The sequence below is a fragment of the Protopterus annectens genome, chromosome 1.part1 (assembly GCF_019279795.1).
Source record: "Protopterus annectens isolate FY-2018-M chromosome 1.part1, PAN1.0, whole genome shotgun sequence".
Classification (NCBI taxonomy): Eukaryota; Metazoa; Chordata; order Ceratodontiformes; family Protopteridae; genus Protopterus; species Protopterus annectens.
In genome coordinates, this window is record NC_056726.1 from 1,366,034,445 (window position 1) to 1,366,055,960 (window position 21,516).

Sequence of the window (21,516 nt, forward strand, 5' to 3'; positions counted from 1 at the left end):
GCATTAATTAAAGCTATTCAAAGTGTCTGAAGTTTCTGGAATGTTCACAGTGTTTGCAAAGTCAAAGTGAAGCCTTTTCAAAGTGACTGTTGTATTCAAACATAATTACAGGTACGTGGTCTAAGCTTAAGTTTAAACTTATTTTGTTGTTATGGCAGAGGGATTTCACAGACCTAAACTGATGGTGTTTGATAACAATATTGCAGAGAACTGGAGAGTGTTTGAATAAGAATATGATATTTTCATAAAGGCTGCTTTTTCTGATAAAGACACACATACAAAAGCCTTCATATTTCTTAATTTAACAGGCTTGGAAACCATTGAGAGGGAACGTTCAATTGTGTATACACCTGCTGTGTATGCAGGGGAGGAGGAAAACTGTCATACTGGGATACAGGCTGAAGCACGGGAAGACCCTGAGTGCTTAAACTGTAAATTTAGAGAAATGTGTAACCCTCAAATGAATATTACAATGGATAGGTACATATTTTACTTATGAAATCAAAAGCCTGGTGAAACTATAGCAGCATATATTACTGATTTGAGAAATAAAGCTAAAAATGCAGATTTGGTGATTTGTGAAATGAGTTGATAAAGGACACACGCGTGTGGTATTAATAATGATGCAGTGAGAAAGATTTTGCTTTGAGATAGTAATTTAACATTGAGCAAAGCCATAGAGATTTGTCAAATATATCAACTTACAGAAAAGCACACAAATATGCTTACAGATGAAAAAAATCTGCTTGCAGTATCTAACAGTGTGAATGCTGATAGAGTAGGAAATAAAGATAAGATGAAAAAGGGGTATAAACCAAAGGGAGTGGCATCACCGAACCTTAACCACAAATCAAAGGGATCTTTTGTTATTGCAGACCTTATTGTGATAACTGTAGAGGTAACCATGAACCTAAATGAGAAAAGTGCTTAGCTTTTGGTCAGCAATGTCACAAATGTAAAAAGTGAAATAATTTTAAAAGTATTTGCAAGTAAAAGTGGCACAATCTTTTATTAAAAGAGAGCATCCAAGAAAGCAAGTAGATCAGATAGAAAGCAGTGAGCAAACTTTCTATGTTGATGATGGGTCTCTATCAAATGAACAAATGTTCATAATTTTTAATGGGTCCGAAGAGTGAAAATGCCGGACATTGAAGTGCTTCTTGTAGGATCACAGTACAGTGAAGGTCAGAAAATTTGCCCTTTCCTCAGTATAGTGCGATCTCGGAGTTGGTGTATGTGTATATATATATATATATATATATATATATATATATATATATATATATATATATATATAGGGGGTGTGGGGGCTTAGCTCCCCAAAATAACGAGTTTGAGGTCTGGCATTTTCGCTGTTTAGAGCATTTGGTATTATGAACATTTGTTCATTTAATACAGACTCATTGATGGTATCTTTGTGACATACATCTCAACCTCTTTGCCCAAGAAATCTGAACAAAGCCTGACATAATGGGGGACAAAGGCCCAGAAATAGGGACAGATTTTAAATATTGCTCTTAAAAAATTAAAAAGTAACTAGAATAACAGGGTTTCTGTTAAAATGCATTTTCTAAAGGATATGAAGTCTGAAACTCAAAGGTATGTAATTATTTAGTGATTTCATTCCTGTTTATGTACAATAAATATCTTGAATCCATACACTGCTTCATCATCTCTTTTGTATGCATGAGAAAAGTGATAACAATTGTGCACATATTCTTGTTTTGTATTACTTGTTATGTCATATGTAAATTATCTGACATAACATGATGATTTTGTTTTGCTATAGGTTCATACTGTGCTTGTGCACTTTGATCTTAGGTCATGGTTCAAAATAGTCAGTTAGCAAGCCAACCTACCCAATTAACAGAGAGATAGATAGATAGATAGATAGATAGATAGATAGATAGATAGATAGATAGATAGATAGATGGATAGATAGATGGATAGACTAAGCTTGGCAGGGGAACTCCACCCAAATCATGCTCCTTCCCCCAATCCTAACCCTATATCTCACCCTAATAAAAACCTTCCTGTAGCTCTGTTGCTGCATAAGAACCACTTAGACACATAAACATGCACAATGATGCATTATAACAGTACATTCATCCCCCAAACTAACCTTTACCCTATCCCTAAAATACACACACTTGTACACAATCATACAAAACCTATCCCTTTTACCTATCCATGACCATAACCCTAATTCTCATACACTTGTAGAAATGCTTTTACCCCTTCAACTCCACTTACCTTTCTCAACAAAATATTCCCGTAAGATTTTGACCATTTGACTATCTGTACCTCTGATAAAAATACCATCTCTTGCACTCGTCAACCAGATGGATGCTCAACAAAATGAAGAGAACCCATTAAAAAGGGTCTGAAAATCAAAGAACCTACAGGGCAAACAGTCAAACACATAAATGAATAAATTAAACCTGCAATTTCTATTACAGCAGCCTAAAGTTAGCGAGACCTTTTTACTAGAGAAAGCAGGTGATTCAGTTATAATGATAGTTTGGATATCTCCACAGATGGTCATGTTGAAATTCCTTGAATGTCATTTGCACAAAGCACAAAATGCTGAGAGGGATGTAGTGCCAGTTGTTGTTTTTCATAGGAATCATTACTGTTGTAACTTCAAATTATGTCCTGGCAGTGATTCCTTTCTTTTGGGAGGATCCCCTTCTTTGAATTGATGCAACAATTGAGTTGGTATATATGAGTATGAAAGGTGCATGGGGCTTGCCTTCAACACAGGGGGAGTGAATGGTTTCATGCTTCTGTGATTTGGGATTTTTTGTATTTTTGATGCTCGAGGATTTGCCATTTGATGATCGGTGGAAGAACTGGCAGTTTATCTGTAGTCATCCATGTGCAATATGTGTTACCTTAACAACAACAGTAATGCTATGTATAACAAGCAATGTGTGCTACCTTAACGTCACTAATTCTATGTATAACAAACACTATGACTTACCTTAGCAGCACTAATGCTATGTATAACAAACAATGTGTGTAACCTTAACAGCACTAATGTTATGTATAACAAACAATATGTGTTAACTTAACAGCAACACTAATGCTATGTATAGCAAATAATATGAGTACCTTTACAGCACTAATGCCATGTATAACAAACAATGTGTGTTACCTTAACAGCACTAATGCTATGCATAACAAACAATATGTGCTACATTAACAGCACTAATGCTATGCATAACAATGTGTTATCTTAGCAGCACTAATAGGATGTATAACAAACAATGTGTGTTACCTTAACAGCAGTAATGCTATATATAACAAACAATATGCGCTACCTTAGCAACACTAATGCTATGTATAACAAACAATATGTGTTACGTTAACAACACTAATGCTATGTATAACATATGTGCTACCTTAACAGCACTAATGCTATGTATAACAAACAATACATGTTACCTTAACTGCAATAGTGCTATGTATAACAAACAAAATGTTACGTTAACAGCAATAATGCTATATATAACTAACACTGGCTACCAGAACAGCACTAATGCTATGTATAATCAGCAATATGGTTACCTTAACAGCACTAATGCTATGAATAACAAGCAATATGTGTTACCTTAAGAGCACTACTTCTATGTAAAGCAAACAATACGTGTTACCTTAACAGCAGCACTAATACTATGAATAAGAAACAGTATGTGTTGCATTAACAGCACTAATGCTATGTATAACAAACAATATGTGCTACCTTAAAATTATAATGCTCTGTGTAAGAAGCAATATGTGTTACTATAACAGCACTAATGCTATGAATAAAAAACAATATGTGGTACCTTAACAGCACTAATGCTATGTATAACAATCAATATGACTAACCTTAACAGCACTTCTTCTTCTTCTTCTTTTGGGTTTTCCCAGTTAGGAGTCACCACAGCGGATCACCTGTCCGCTCCTGATTGGTAGTGGAGTTTTACGGTGTCGAGTTGCCAGCCTGGTGCTCAACCTTCCACAGAAGGCACAAATGCATGCACTCATGCCTAGGGCTAATTTAGAGTGTCCAGCCCAGCTACAGCATGTCTTTGGGATGTGGGAAGAGCACCTGGAGAAAATCCATGCAACAACAGGGAGGACATGCAGACTCCGCACTAATGCTATGTATAGCAAACAATATGTGCTACCTTAACAGCACTAATGCTATGTATAACAAACAATATGTCCTACCTTAACAGCACTAATGCTATGTATAACAAACAATATGTGTTACATTAACAGCACTAATGCTATGTATAACAAACAATATGTATTACGTCAACAGCACTAATGCTAAGTATAACAAACATATGTGCTAACTTAACAGCACTAATGCTATGAATAACAAACAATACATGTTAACTTAACAGCAATAATGCTATGTGTAACAAACAAAATGCTATGTTAACAGCACTAATGTTATGTATAACAAGCAATATATGATACCTTAAAAGCACTAATGCTTTATAACAAACGATATGACTTTTCTTAACAACACTAATGCAATGTTTAACAAATAAGTGTGTGTTACATTACATACCTTACCAGCATTAATGCTATGTATAACAAACAATATGACTTACCTTTACAGCACTAATGCTATGTATAACAAATAATGTGTGTTACCTTAACAGCACTAATGCTTTGTAAAACAAACAATATGTGCGACTTTAGCAGCACTAATGCTATGTATAACAAGCAACATGTGCTACCTTAACAGCACTAATGCTATGTATAACAAGCAATATGTGTTACCTCAACAACATTGATATTATGTATAACAAACAATATATGCTACCTAAGCAGCACTAATTTATTTATTTTATTTTATTTTATTTTACATTTGTTGGCCGGGATATTCTAACTGGATATATGCCCATTTTCAGTAGAGGCCTGGGGAGAAAAGCTCCACATAAAACAAAGCAGAATATTGCAACTACAGATACAGTTCACTTTTCAGTCATAATAATTGTATACAAGGTAACATAGTAATTATGATAGATAACAAACAAAATAAAAGTGTTTTTTTTTTGACCAAACACTAGTAGAATAGAGAAAGCAATTTGAAGGGTGTGAGACATTTGAAAAGAGTAGTGTAAATGTCACAGAAGAACAGATATTTATTTACAAGGCAGGGACACATTTAAAGGCAGTGACCCATCTATAAAGCAGTGACACATTTGTAAAGGTCTTCCTGGGTACAATTATCCTTATCTATAATAGTCTCTGTGAAGAATGAGTTTTGTAAAGTCTCAGGATAGCTATAAGAGCAGATTAACAGAGGGGAAGGAGGTAATGGTCTTAAAAGTAGTTATGAGGTGAGTAGTATTTAATGCTAGACTTTGGGATAACAGGAACAGGGATGTCAGTCAGGGTTGGTACAAGGACATAGCCAGTGGGTTTTAAGGTATATTTTGAGTTCCTTTTTGAATAGTGGAGTGGAAGAAAGAGATGTGAGTTCACTAGGAAGTAGGTTCCAGGTTTTTCCCACAGTGTTAGAGAAAAGGGAATCCCCTGCTTTATTGTTGGGTTTTTGTCTAGATACCAGTAATTTATTTGCTGAGCGTAGGTGTGTAAGATTTTTATATGGGCTGATTAGACTTGTGAGTATTGGTGTCTTGCATGAATGATAAAGGGTCTTATGGGCAATAATGAGTTGGTGGAACAGAATTTGATTACGCAGCTCCAGTCAACCCAGTTGTTTCAGATTATAGCAGTGGTGGGTTCTAAAAGGGGAGCCAGTAGCAAATCTGGCAATGTTATTGTAGAAGGTTGCCAGCTTGTTGAGGTTGCTTGTAGATAAATTAGTTTATATAGGAGAGGCATAGAAGAGAGTAGAGATAAGGTGGGTGTGGGCAATAGTAGTTCTAGCTATGGGGGTAAGGAAGGGTTTAATTTTATAGATAGAGCCCAATTTTCTGTTGATTGACTTTATTGTGGTGTTGATATCCATATCATAGTTAAGGTTGTGGTCTATAGTTACTCTTAAGAGTTTGGTGGTAGTGTCAGGAGATATGACTGTGCCATTATTAGATTTGATAGTGAAGTCAATAGGGGTGGACTTCTGTGTGGGAGTAAAGAGAAATAGTTTAGTCTTTTGGGGGTTAAGGAGGAGACAGCATTGTAAGAACCTTTTTTCTACTAATTCAAAAATATTTTGGGTAAGGGACTGCAGTTCAGATGGTGAAGTAGTGGAGCATATTAATGTGGAGTCATCTGCATATTGTATGCATGTGGCTTGAGGGGTGTTTACATTTAGAGCATTAATAAAAATTGAGAATAGAAGAGGGCCTAATATAGAACATTGGGGTACACCAAGGGTGACAGGAAGGTGGTTAGATAGACTGTTGTCCTAAAGCACTGCCTGTTGCCTGTTAGCTAAGTAGGACTTGAACCACAGCAGTGCATGTGTATCAAGTGAAAGAGACTTAGGTATATTCAACAGTAGATGGTGACTGACCATGTCAAATGCTTTAGGGAGATCAATAAAGGTTGTTGAGGAAAGGGTATTAATTGTAACGTTTTTTGTTAATGTGGTCAGAAAATGATGGGAGGGCAATGGTGGTGCTATGGAAAGGTCTAAAGCCATGTTGAGAGTTAGCTAATAGGTTATTTTGGTGAAGGTGGTCTAACAGTTCATGGTGGATGCATTTTTCCATAATTTTAGCTAAGGGAGAGAGTAGAGCAATTGGACGAAAGTTAGAGAGTTATGTTGAATCACCACCTTTGTGTAGGGGGATAATATGGGGGATTTTCCAAATGGATGGGATGGTACCTTCTGTTATGGTTCTATTTATTAGGATAGAAATAGGATATGCTATAACTTTAGCTGCAATTTGCAGATATTTGGCAGGTATTAGGTCAGCAGAGGGGGTTGATGGTTTGAGTTTGTGAAGAAGGGTACAGATGAGGGATGTAGGAACAGGTTGAAGCTGAAATGAAGGCGCTAAGTTAGTTGAGGAGGAAGGCAAATTGGAGGATACAGAAGGTAATGAGTTAGCGAGTGACTGGACGGCATCAGTAAGGAATGTATTAAAGGCATCAGCAATTTGTTTGGGAGTATCATGGGCTATTCCTGATGGTGTTGGTATCTTCATGTGGCCTGGATGCAGGAGTCTATTGATACCTGTCCAGAATTTTTGTGGTTTATGCTGGTTAGTTTGTTGAAGTTGAAAGTAGAAGTTTATTTTATCTAATTGTATCAATGTTTTAGAAATATTTCAAAGCTGCTTAAATTTTAAATGATCAGCTGGGTCTTTAGTAGTACGCCATCTGGCCCAAAATTTGTTTCTATGTTGTATTTTTTTGCTTAGTTTCCTTAGTTAGCCATGGAGCAATTTTGGTCCTGATCCTAAGGGTACAAGTAGGAGCATGGTAGTCTAAGATTTCTAAGAATTTGGAGTTGAAGTATGTCACTGCATCCTCCAGCTGGAGGTGTATTAGGGGTGACCAATCACAAACACTAAGTTCACTTTGGAAGCTTGTAGGGTTAAAATGTTTATTAGAAGAAGTGGTTCTGTAAGCGGTAGGGTAGGGAGTACTAGTTTTTTGTCCAATTATATATGTTAGTGAGTGATCACTAATGTCATCTGGTAGGGTGCCTGCTTTATATGTTGGGGACTGAGTACTTGTTAGAATCCAATCTAAGGTGCTTTCTTTATTAGTCAGTTTGTAGATTCTGGTAGGAGAGGAGATAGTTTGGGAAAAGCCATGTACATTTATGTGGTTAGTAGGATTATCAGTATTACAGCTATTCCAGTCTATATTAAAGTCACCTAGCACTATGGTTTCTTGAGGGAAGTTTGTGGAAAGCCAGCTAAGGATATTTTCAAGGGTGGTGATATTATTACCAGGAGGAAGATAGGAGCATATAATTTAGATGGACTTACAAGTGTTTAGTTGAAGTTTAACGATAATAGTTTCAGTACTGGTATCTAAAAGTGGGTGTATATCTAATGAAGTAACTTGGAGGCTAGCTAAATATATTATGGCTAAGCCCCTACCCTTCTTGTTCTGGTGATCTAATCTCAAAATATTGTATCCTGGAGGGGTGATTTCATAGTCTTGGGTTGCTGGTTTTAACCATGTTTCAGTTAGGCATAAGATGCCATATTTATGTACTTCTAGGAGAGCATGTAGGTGGGTCACTTTATTGTTATGTATAATAAACAATGTGTTATCTTAACAGCACTAATGCTATGTACAACAAACAATGTGTATTATCTTAACAGCACTAATGCTATGTATAACAAGCAGCATGTTCTACCTTAACAGCACTAATGCTATGCATAAGAAACAATATGTATTACCTAAGCAGTACTAATGCTATGTATAGCAAACAATAAGATTTACCTTAACAGCCCTAATGCTATGTATAACAAACAATAAGTGCTACCCAAGCAGCACTAATGCTATGTATAACAAGCAATATGTGTTATCTTAAAAGCACTGAGGCTGTATATAACAAACAATACGTGCTACCTTAACAGAACCAATGCTATGCATAGCAAACAGTACGTGTTACTTTAACAACAGCCCGAATGCTATGTATAAGAACAATATGTGCTAACATAAAAGAACTAATGCTATGTATAACAAGCAATATGTATTACCTTAACAGCACTAATGCCCTGCATAACAAGCTACATGTGTTATCTTAACAGCACTAATGCTATGTGTAAAAAACAATGTGTGTTACCTTAACAGCACTAATAGTATGTATAACAATGTGTGTTACATTAACAGTACTAACACTATGTATAATAAGCAGCATGTTCTACCTTAACACCATTAATGCTATGTATAACAAACAATAGGAGTTACGATAACAGCACTAATGCTAAGTATAACAAACGTATGTGCTACCTTAACAGCAATAATGCTATGTATAATAAACAAAATGTTATGTTAACAGCAATAATGCTATGTATAACAAACACTGTGTGATACCTTAACAGCACTAATGCTATATAACAAACAGTATGACTTACCTTAACAGCACTAATGCTATGTTTAACAAACAATGTGTTACCATAACAGCACTAATGCCATGTATAACAAACAATGCGTGTTACCATAACAGCAATAATGCTATGTATAACAAACAAAATGTTATGTTAACAGCTCTAATGCTATGTATAACAAACAATATGTGATACCTTAACAGTGCTAATGCTATATAACAACCAATATGACTTACCTTAACAGCACTAATGCTATGTTTAACAAACAATGTGCATTACCTTAATAGCACTAATGCTATGTATAACAAAAATATGTGTTACCTTAACAGCAATAATGCTATGTATAACAAACAAAATGTTACGTTAACAGCTCTAATGCTATGTATAACAAACAATATGTGATACCTTAACAGCGCTAATGCTATATAACAACCAATATGACTTACCTTAACAGCACTAATGCTATGTTTAACAAACAATGTGCGTTACCTTAACAGCACTAATGCTATGTATAAAAAACAGTATGTTCTACCTTAACCCACTACTGCTATGTATAACAAGAAATATGTGTTACCATAACAGCACTAATGCTATGTATAACAAACAATATGTGTTTCCTTAACAGCAATAATGCAATGTATAACAAACAATTTGTGCTACCTTAACAGCACTACTGCTATGTATAACAAACAATATCACTTACCTTTACAGCACTAATGTTAGATATAACAAATAATTTGTTACCTTAACAGGACTAATGCTATGTTTAACAAACAATATGTGCAACTTTAGCAGCACTAATGCTATCTATAACAACCAATCTGTGCTAACTTAACAGCACTGATGCTATGTTTAACAAGAAATAAGTGTTACTTTAACAGCACTAATGCTATGTATAAAAAAACAATATGTGCTACCTAAACAGCACAAATGCTATGTATAACCAACAATGTGTTATCTTAACAGCACTAATGCTATGTATAACAATGTGTATTATCTTAAGAGCACTAATGCTATGTATAACAAGAAACATGTGCTACCATTAACAGCAATAATGATATGCATAAAAAACAATATATGTTGCCTTACCAGCACTAATGCCATATATAACAAACAATATCACTTACCTTAACAGCCCTAATACTTTGTATAACAAACAATATTTGCTACATTATCAGCACCAATACTATGTCTAACAAGCTGTATGTGTTACCTTAACAACACTAATGCTATGTATAACAAACAATATGTGTTTCCTTAACAGCAATAATGCAATGTATAACAAACAATATGTGCTACCTTAACAGCACTAATGCTATGTATAACAAACATGTGTTACCTTAACAGCACAAATGTTATTTATAACAAACAATATGTGTTTCCTTAACAGCACTAATGCTATGTATAACAAACAATATGTGCTACCTTTACAGCACTAATGCTATGTATAACAAGTAATATGTATTACCTTATCAGCCCTAATATGTATTTCAAACACTATGTGCGACTTTAGCAGCACTAAAGCTATGTATAACAAACAATATGTGTTACCTTAACAGCACTGATGCTGTATATAACAAACAATATGTGCTACCTTGACAGCATTAATGTTATGTACAGCAAACAATATGTGTTACCTTAACAACAACCCCAATGGTATGTTGAAGAAACAATAAGTGCTACTTTAACAGCACTAATGCTATGTATAACAAGCAATATGTGCTACCTTAACAGCACTAATGCTGTGCATAACAAGTTACATGTGTTAGCATTAGTGCTGTTAAGGTAACACATATAGCTTGTTATGCAGAGCATTAGTGCAGTTAAGGTAGCACATACTGCTTGTTATACATAGCATTCGTGCTGTTAAGGTAACACACATTGTTTGCTATACATAGCATTAGTGATGTTAAGGTATGTATAGCAAACAATGTGTGTTACCTTAACAGCACTAATGCTATGTATAACAAACAATGTGTGTTAATTTAACAGCACCAATGCTTTGTATAACAAGCAGTATATTCTACCTTAACACCACTAATGCTATGTATAATAAGCAATCCATGTTACCTTTACAGCACTAATGCTATGTATAACAAACAATGTGAATTGCCTTTACAGCTTTAATGTTATGTATAACAAATAATGTGTGTTAGCTTAACAGCACGAATGCCATGTATAACAAACAAAATGTGCTATCTTAAAAGCACTAAAGCTATGAATAACAAACAATACGTGTTACATTAACAGCACTAATGCTATGTATAACAGACACAATGTGTAATGCTAACAGCGCTAATGCTAAGTATAACAAACATATGTGCTACCACCCCATCACTAATCCTATTTATAACAAACAATACATGTTACCTTAACAGCAATAATGCTATTTATAGCAACCAAAATGTTATGTTAACAGCACTAATGATATGTATAACAATCAATATGTGATACCTTAACAGTACTAATACTTTGTATAACAAACAATAAGTGCTACCTAAACAGCACTAATGCTATGTATAACAAACAATGTATTATCTTAACAACACTAATGCTATGTATAACAAGCAACATGTGCTATCTTAACAGCACTAATATTATGCATAAGAAGAAATATGTGTTACCTTACCAGCACTAATGCTATGTATAACAAATATGACTTACCTTAACAGCCCTAATGCTATGCATAAAAAACAATATGTGCAACCTTAACAGCACTGATGCTGTATATAACAAACAATATTTGCTACCTTAACAGCACTAATGCTATGCATAGCAAACAATACGTGTTACCTTAACAACAGCCCCAATGTTATGTATAAGAAACAGTATGTGCTACCTTAACAGCACAAATGCTATGTATAACAAGCAATATGTGCAAACTTAACAGCACTAATGCTCTGCATGCCAAGCTATATGTGTTACCTTAACAGCACTAATACTATGTATAACAAACACTGTGTGTTACCTTGACAGCAATAATGCTATGCATAACAAACAATGTGTGCTACCTTAACAACAATAATGCTATGTATAACAAGCAGTATGTTCTACCTTTACACCACTAATGATATGTATAAAAAGCAACATATGTTACCTTAACAACACTAATGCTATGTATAACAAACAATATGACTTATTTTTACAGCACTAATGCTATGTATAACAAATAATATGTGATACCTTAACAGCACTGACACTATATAACAAACAGTATGACTTACCTTAACAGGACTAATGATATGTTTAACAAACAATGTGTGTTACCTTAACAGCACTAATGCTATGTATAAAAAACAGTATGTTCTACATTAACACCACAAATGCTATGTATAACAAGCAATATATGTTACCTTAACAGCACTAATGCTATGCATAACTAACAATATGACTTACATTTACAGCACTATGCTATAAATAACAAATAACGTGTGTTACCTTAACAACACTAATGCTATGTATAACAAACAATATGTACAACTTTAGCAGCACTAATGCTATCTATAACAAGCAATATGTGCTAGCTTACCAGCACTAATGGTATGTATAACAAGCAATGTGTGTTATTTTAACAGCACTAATGTTAAATTTAACAAACAATATGTGCTACCTTAACAACACTAATGCTATGCAGAAAAAGTGTGTTATCTTAACAGCCCCAATGCTATGTATAACAAACAATGTGTATTATCTTAAAAGCACTAATGCTATGTATAACAAATAATGTGTGTTACCTTTACAGCAGCAATGCTATGTATAACAACCATAATGTGCTACCAGCACTAATACTATGTTTAAGAAACAATATGTGCAACCTTAAAAGCACTAATATTATGTATAACAAACACTATGTGTTACGATAGCAGCACTAATGCTAAGTATAACAAACATATCTGCTACCATAACAGCAAAAATGCTATATATAACAAACAAAATGTTACGTTAACAGCAATAGTGCTATGTATAACAAACAATATGTGATACCTTAACCGCACTAATGCTATGTATAACAAACAATATGACTTATTTTTACAGCACTAATGCTATGTATAACAAATAATGTGTGTTACCTTAACAGCACTAATGCTCTGTATAACAAAAATTATGAGCTACCATAACAGCACTAATGCTATGTATAACAGACACAATGTGTAATGCTAACAGCGCTAATGCTAAGTATAACAAACATATGTGCTACCACCCCATCACTAATCCTATTTATAACAAACAATACATGTTACCTTAACAGCAATAATGCTATTTATAGCAACCAAAATGTTATGTTAACAGCACTAATGATATGTATAACAATCAATATGTGATACCTTAACAGTACTAATACTTTGTATAACAAACAATAAGTGCTACCTAAACAGCACTAATGCTATGTATAACAAACAATGTATTATCTTAACAACACTAATGCTATGTATAACAAGCAACATGTGCTATCTTAACAGCACTAATATTATGCATAAGAAGAAATATGTGTTACCTTACCAGCACTAATGCTATGTATAACAAATATGACTTACCTTAACAGCCCTAATGCTATGCATAAAAAACAATATGTGCAACCTTAACAGCACTGATGCTGTATATAACAAACAATATTTGCTACCTTAACAGCACTAATGCTATGCATAGCAAACAATACGTGTTACCTTAACAACAGCCCCAATGTTATGTATAAGAAACAATATGTGCTACCTTAACAGCACTAATGCTATGTATAACAAGCAATATGTGCAAACTTAACAGCACTAATGCTCTGCATACCAAGCTATATGTGTTACCTTAACAGCACTAATACTATGTATAACAAACACTGTGTGTTACCTTGACAGCAATAATGCTATGCATAACAAACAATGTGTGCTACCTTAACAACAATAATGCTATGTATAACAAGCAGTATGTTCTACCTTTACACCACTAATGATATGTATAAAAAGCAACATATGTTACCTTAACAACACTAATGCTATGTATAACAAACAATATGACTTATTTTTACAGCACTAATGCTATGTATAACAAATAATATGTGATACCTTAACAGCACTGACACTATATAACAAACAGTATGACTTACCTTAACAGGACTAATGATATGTTTAACAAACAATGTGTGTTACCTTAACAGCACTAATGCTATGTATAAAAACAGTATGTTCTACATTAACACCACAAATGCTATGTATAACAAGCAATATATGTTACCTTAACAGCACTAATGCTATGCATAACTAACAATATGACTTACATTTACAGCACTATGCTATAAATAACAAATAACGTGTGTTACCTTAACAACACTAATGCTATGTATAACAAACAATATGTACAACTTTAGCAGCACTAATGCTATCTATAACAAGCAATATGTGCTAGCTTACCAGCACTAATGGTATGTATAACAAGCAATGTGTGTTATTTTAACAGCACTAATGTTAAATTTAACAAACAATATGTGCTACCTTAACAACACTAATGCTATGCAGAAAAAAGTGTGTTATCTTAACAGCCCCAATGCTATGTATAACAAACAATGTGTATTATCTTAAAAGCACTAATGCTATGTATAACAAATAATGTGTGTTACCTTTACAGCAGCAATGCTATGTATAACAACCATAATGTGCTACCAGCACTAATACTATGTTTAAGAAACAATATGTGCAACCTTAAAAGCACTAATATTATGTATAACAAACACTATGTGTTACGATAGCAGCACTAATGCTAAGTATAACAAACATATCTGCTACCATAACAGCAAAAATGCTATATATAACAAACAAAATGTTACGTTAACAGCAATAGTGCTATGTATAACAAACAATATGTGATACCTTAACCGCACTAATGCTATGTATAACAAACAATATGACTTATTTTTACAGCACTAATGCTATGTATAACAAATAATGTGTGTTACCTTAACAGCACTAATGCTCTGTATAACAAAAATTATGAGCTACCATAACAGCACTAATGCTATGTATAACAAACAGTATGTGCTACTTTAACAGCACAAATGCTATGTATAACAACAAATATGTGCTACCTTAACAGCAATAATGCTATGTATAACAAACAAAATGTTACGTTAACAGCTCTAATGCTATGTAAAACAAACAACATGTGATACCTTAACAGCACTAATGCTATGTATAACAACAATTATGAGCTACCTTAACAGCATTAATGCTATGTTTAACAAACAATATGTGGTACCTTAACAGCACTAATGCTATGTACAAAAAAAAGTATGTTCTACCATAACACCACTAATGCTATGTATAACAAGCAATATGTGTTACCATAACAGCACTAATGCTATTTATAACAAACAATATGACTTACCTTTACAGCACTAATGTTATGTATAGCAAATAATATGAGATACCGTAACGGCACTAATGCTATCTATAACAACCAATATGTGCTAACTTAACAGCACTAAAGCTATGTATAACAAGAAATATATGTTACTTTAACAGCACTAATGCTATGTATAAAAAATATGTGCTACCTAAACAGCACTAATGCTATGTATAACAAACAATGTGTTATCTTAACAGCACTAATGTTATGTATGACAATGTGTATTATCTGAACAGTACTAATGCTATGTATAACAAGAAACATGTGCTACATTAACAGCACTAATGATATGCATAACAAACAATATCTGTTACCTTACCAGCACTATAGCCATATATAACAAACAATATCACTTACCTTAACAGCCCTAATGCTTTGTATAACAAACAATATTTGCTACATTATCAGCACCAATGCTTTGTATAACAAGCCGTATGTGTTACCTTAACAGCTCTAATGCTATGTATAACAAACAATATGTGTTACCTTAACAGATATAATGCAATGTATAACAAACAATATGTGCTACCTTAACAGCACTAATGCTATGTATAACAAACATGTGTTATCTTAACAGCACAAATGTTATGTATAACAAACAATATGTGTTACATTAATAGCAATAATGCTATGTATAACAAGTAATATATATTACCTTATCAGGACTAATGATATATATTTCAAACACTATGTGCGATCTTAGCAGCACTAATGTTATGTATAACAAATAATATGTGTTACCGTAACAGCATTGATGCTGTATATAACAAACAGTATATGCTACCTTAACAGCACCTATGTTATGCACAGCAAACAATATGTGTTACGTTAACAAAAACCCCAATGCAATGTATATGAAACAATATGTACTACCTTAACATCACTAATGCTATGTATAACAAGCAATATGTGCTACCTTGACAGCACTAATGCTCTGCATAACAAGCTATATGTGTTACCTTAACAGCACTAATGCTATGTATAGCAAACAATGTGTGTTACGTTAACAGCACTAATGCTTTGTATAACAAGCAGTATGTTCTACCTAAACACAGCTAATGCTGTCTACAACAAGCAATATGTGTTACCTTAACAGTACTAATGCTACATATAGCAAACAATATGACTTACCTTTACAGCACTAATGCTATGTATAACAAATAATGTGTGTTACCTTAACAGCACTAATGCTATGTATAACAAACAATACGTGCTACCTTAACAGCACTAATGTGATCTATAACAAACAATAGGTGCTACCTTAACAGGACTAATGCTATATAACAAACAATATGACCTACCTTATAAGCACTAATGCTATGTTTAACAAACAATGTGTTTTACTATAACAGAACTAATGCTATGTATAACAAACAACGTGTGTTACCTTAATAGAACTAATACTATGAATAGCAAGCAGTATGTTTTACCTTAACACAGCTAATGCTATGTATAACAAGCAATATTGGTTACCTTAACAGCACTGATGCTGTATATAACAAACAATATGTGCTACCTTAACAGCACTAAAGCTATGCATAGCAAACAGTACGTGTTACCTTAACATAATCCCCAATGCTATGTATAAGAAACAATATGTGTTACCTTAAAAGCACTAATGCTCTGCATAACAAGCTACATGTGTTACCTTAACAGCACTAATGTTATGTATAACAAGCAGTAGATTCTACCTTAACACCACTAATTCTATGTACAAGCAATATGTGTTAAGTTAACAGCACTAATGCTAAGTATAACAAACAATATGTCTTACCCTTACAACACTAATGCTATGCATACCAAATAATGTGTTACCTTAACAGCAATAATGCTATGTATAACAAACAAAATGCTATGTTAACAGCAATAATGCTTTATATAACAAACAATATGTGATACCTTAACAGCACTAATGATATGTATAACAAGTAGTATGTTCTACCTCAATACCACTAATGTTATGTATAACAAGCAATATGTGTTACCTTAACAGCACTAATGCTATGTATAACAAACAATAAGACTTATCTTTACAGCACTGATGCTATGTATAACAAATAATGTGTGTTACATTAACAGCAATAATGCTGTGTATAACAAACAATATATGCAACTTTAGCAGCAGTGATGCTATCTATAACAAGAAATATGTGCTACCTTAATAACACTAATGCTATGTATAACAAAAAATATTACATTAACAGCACTAATGTTATGTGTAACAAACAATATGTGACACCTTAAAAGCACTAATGCTATATAACAAACAATATGACTTACCTTAACAGCACTAATGCTATGTTTAACAATGTTTTACCTTAACAGCACTAATGCTATGTATATAAAAAAATATGTTCTACTTTAACACCACTAATGCTATGTATATAAAGCAATATGTGTTACCTTAACAGCACTAATGATATGTATAACAAACAATATGACTTATCTTTACAGCACTGATGCTATGTAAAACAAATAATGTGTGTTACCCTAACAGCAATAATTCTATGTATAACAAACAATATGTGCAACTTTAGCAGCACTAATGCTGTCTATAACAAGCAATATGTGTTACCTTAACAGCACTAATGCTATGTATAACAAGTAACATGTGTTACTTTAACAGCAGTATTGCTGTGTATAACAATATATGCTACCTTAACAGCACTAATGCTATGCATAAAAATCAATATGTGTTATCTTAACAGCACTAATTCTATGTAAAACAAACAATATGTGCTACCTAAACATCACTAATTCTGTGTATAACAAACAATATGTTATCTTAACAGTACTAATGCTATGTACAACAAACAATGTGTATTATGTTAACAGCACTAATGCTAAGTAAAACAAGCAACATTTTCTAACTTAACAGCACTAATGATATGCATAAGAAACAATATGTGTTACCTTACCAGCACTATTGCTATGTATAAAAAACAATATGTCTTACCTTAACATCCCTAATTATTTGTATAACAAACAATATTTGCTAGTTTAGCAGCACTAATGCAATGTATAGCAAACAATATGTGTTACCTTAACAGCACTGATTCTGTATATAACAAACAATATGTGCTACCTTAACAGAACTAAAGCTATGCATAGCAAAGAATATGTGTTACCTTAACAAGAGCCCAATGCTATGTATACAAAACAATATGTGCTACATTAAAAGCACTAATGCTCTGCATAACAAGCTACATGTGTTACCTTAACATCACTAATGCTATGTATTACAAACAATGTATGTTACCTTAACAGCACTAATACTATGTATAACAAGCACTAGATTCTACTTTAACACCACTAATGCTATGTACAACAAGCAATATGTGTTACGTTAACAGCACTCTTCTCTTCTTCTTTTGGCTGCATACATTAACAACACTAATGCTAAGTAATACAAACAATATGTCTTACCTTTACAGCACTAATGCTATGTATAACAAATAATGTGTGTTACGGTAACAGCAATAATGCTATGAATAACAAACAAAATGTTACCTTAACAGCAATAATGCTTTGTATAACAAACAATATGTGATACCTTAACAGCACTAATGCTATATAACAAACAATATGACTTACCTTAACAGCACTAATGCTATGTTTAACAAACAATGTGTGTTACCATAACAGCACTAACTGCATATATAACAAACAATAGGTGTTACCTTAACAGCTCTAATGCTATGTATTACAAGCAGTATGTTCTAACTTAACACCACTAATGCTATGTATAACAAACAATATGACTAACCTTTACAGCACAATTGCTATGTATAACAAATAAAGGGTGTTACCTTAACAAAACAAATGCTATGGATAACAAACAATATGTGCTACCTTAACAGCACTAATGCTATGTATAACAAACAATATGACTTACCTTTACAGCACTGATGCTATGTATAACAAATAATATGTGTTACCTTAACAGCACTAATGCTATGTATAACGAACAATATGTGCAACTTTAGCAGCACTGATGCTATCTATAACAAGCAATATGTGCTACCTTAACAACACTAATGGTATGTATAACAAGCAATATGTCTTACTTTAATAACAGTATTGCTATGTATAACAAACAATATGTGCTTCCTTGACAGTACTAATCCTATGTATAACAAATGATATGTTATCTTAACAGCACTAATGCTATGTACAACAAACAATGGGCCGGATTCATGAAGGCTTGCACGGAGTCTAAGAGTAGAGTAAGACTCCATGCAGCCAACATGTCTGCCTAGCGATCCAGGAACAGCCGGCAGGGGTGTGCAAGAGAGCTCCTAAAACGACTCTTACACGGACAGGGCTAGGTTATGCAAATTACCTCATTTGCTGCTGAAAGTTATGCAAATGAGGTAAATTTGCGATCCAGGAAACCCTAACCTGTTTGAGTAAGAGTAGTGTTATTTGCAGAAATGTACTCCATTGTCAACTGAGTACCGTTCTGCAAATAGCAAAATGGAGCCATGACAGCTCCAAATAAAGGATACATCCAGTTGAGGAAGCATGCCAATGGCCAAATATATGGCCATTGGCAATTCTTCCTGTTGCAAAATAAAAAAAAAAAAAAAACGTAATTTTTTTTTATCTCAATCTCCGAAATTTAAGCGTAGTGCAGCATCGCGCAAAAGTGCTGCACTCTAAAAACCATGAAAAGAAAAAAATAAAAGCCACAAATAGGGATTTTATTCAAAATATTCAACTGCCATGCAAGTGAATGGCAGGCTGAAGACAACATGGCTACTGAGTAGAGGTTGCTAAGGGGGAAGCTCAGGCTAAGAGATGTAACCAAGCATTAGTAGGCAATCCTATGCAAATGAGGGTAAGGATAGTGAATCCCAATTTCACATGGCATATGAGCAAAGTCCGTGGAGTGTAAGAGTAGGATAAGGGGAGTATCAGTGTAGAAGATAGGTGACATCATGAGGGGGGTATGTATGAAAGAATGTAAGCTCATTGGAGCAGAGTGGCATGTGTTTGCTGTCAGTTACCCATCACTGGAAGAGGCATGTCAATAGGTATCCTAGCTAAAGGCAAGAAATTGAAGGTGTATGCTGTGGATAACACTAAGGTTTCTTGTAGAAGTGCCTGCAACATGTATGCGCATGTATATGCACCTGTAAAACTGAGTAAGACTGTGTGCACGCGTGTGCACCTGTGAGCGTGCATTTAAGCCGGAGTAAGCATGTGTAAGGTTGTTGAAACCTGTGTAAACGCGTTTGCGCCTGTGTGTGTGTGTTTAACCCGGAGTCAGCAAGTGTTAGGCCGTGTAAGTATGTGTACGCGCGTGTGAGCTTGTGTGCGTGTGTTTGTGTTGGCCCTCTGCGCCCTCAGTCCCTGTCTGGTGTACCGTTCCATATGTGCCTGTGCCTGCATTACAGCCTGGAACATATCTGAGGTTGTAAGACCTGTGGGGGCCGTCTGTCAGGGGCATTACGACCAGCAGTGATCCCATGAGAACCCTGGACATCTGCCTATGTGGTACCATTCCAGGAATCTGGGGATGGTTGCTGTGAGGGGATGCATGTGCCATAGATACCACACTATCCTGGTCAATGCATAATGTATGCTGTCCCTCAGCTAAGCCATTGGTGATGAGGGATGTATTGGCAGTATGAATGTGCGCATAGATGGTGTGGAAAGCTGTGTACTGTTGATTGGCGGACCAACGACAGACCCTGTCAAACCTGCCTGTGCCACAACACATGTTTCATCATTTTCACTATTTGTGGCAGTGTCTTCAGGTTCCCTGCTGCACTCAACCAACACAAACTCAGCACCTGTGAGAGGGAGACAGGAAACACACTTTACAATTTGTACATGATGTTAGCACACATGCACACATGAACACATGCACACATGCACACATGAACACATGAACACATGCACACATGTACACATGCACACATGAACACATGAACATGAACACATGCACATATGCACACATGAACACATGCACACATGAAAACAAATACACTACTCACTAAAGTAGACACACACACACACACACACACACACACACACACACACACACACACACACACACACACACACACACACCAACAGCAATCCAGAACATACCCATTAGTGGTTAATGGTGGAGTACAGTATCACAAGC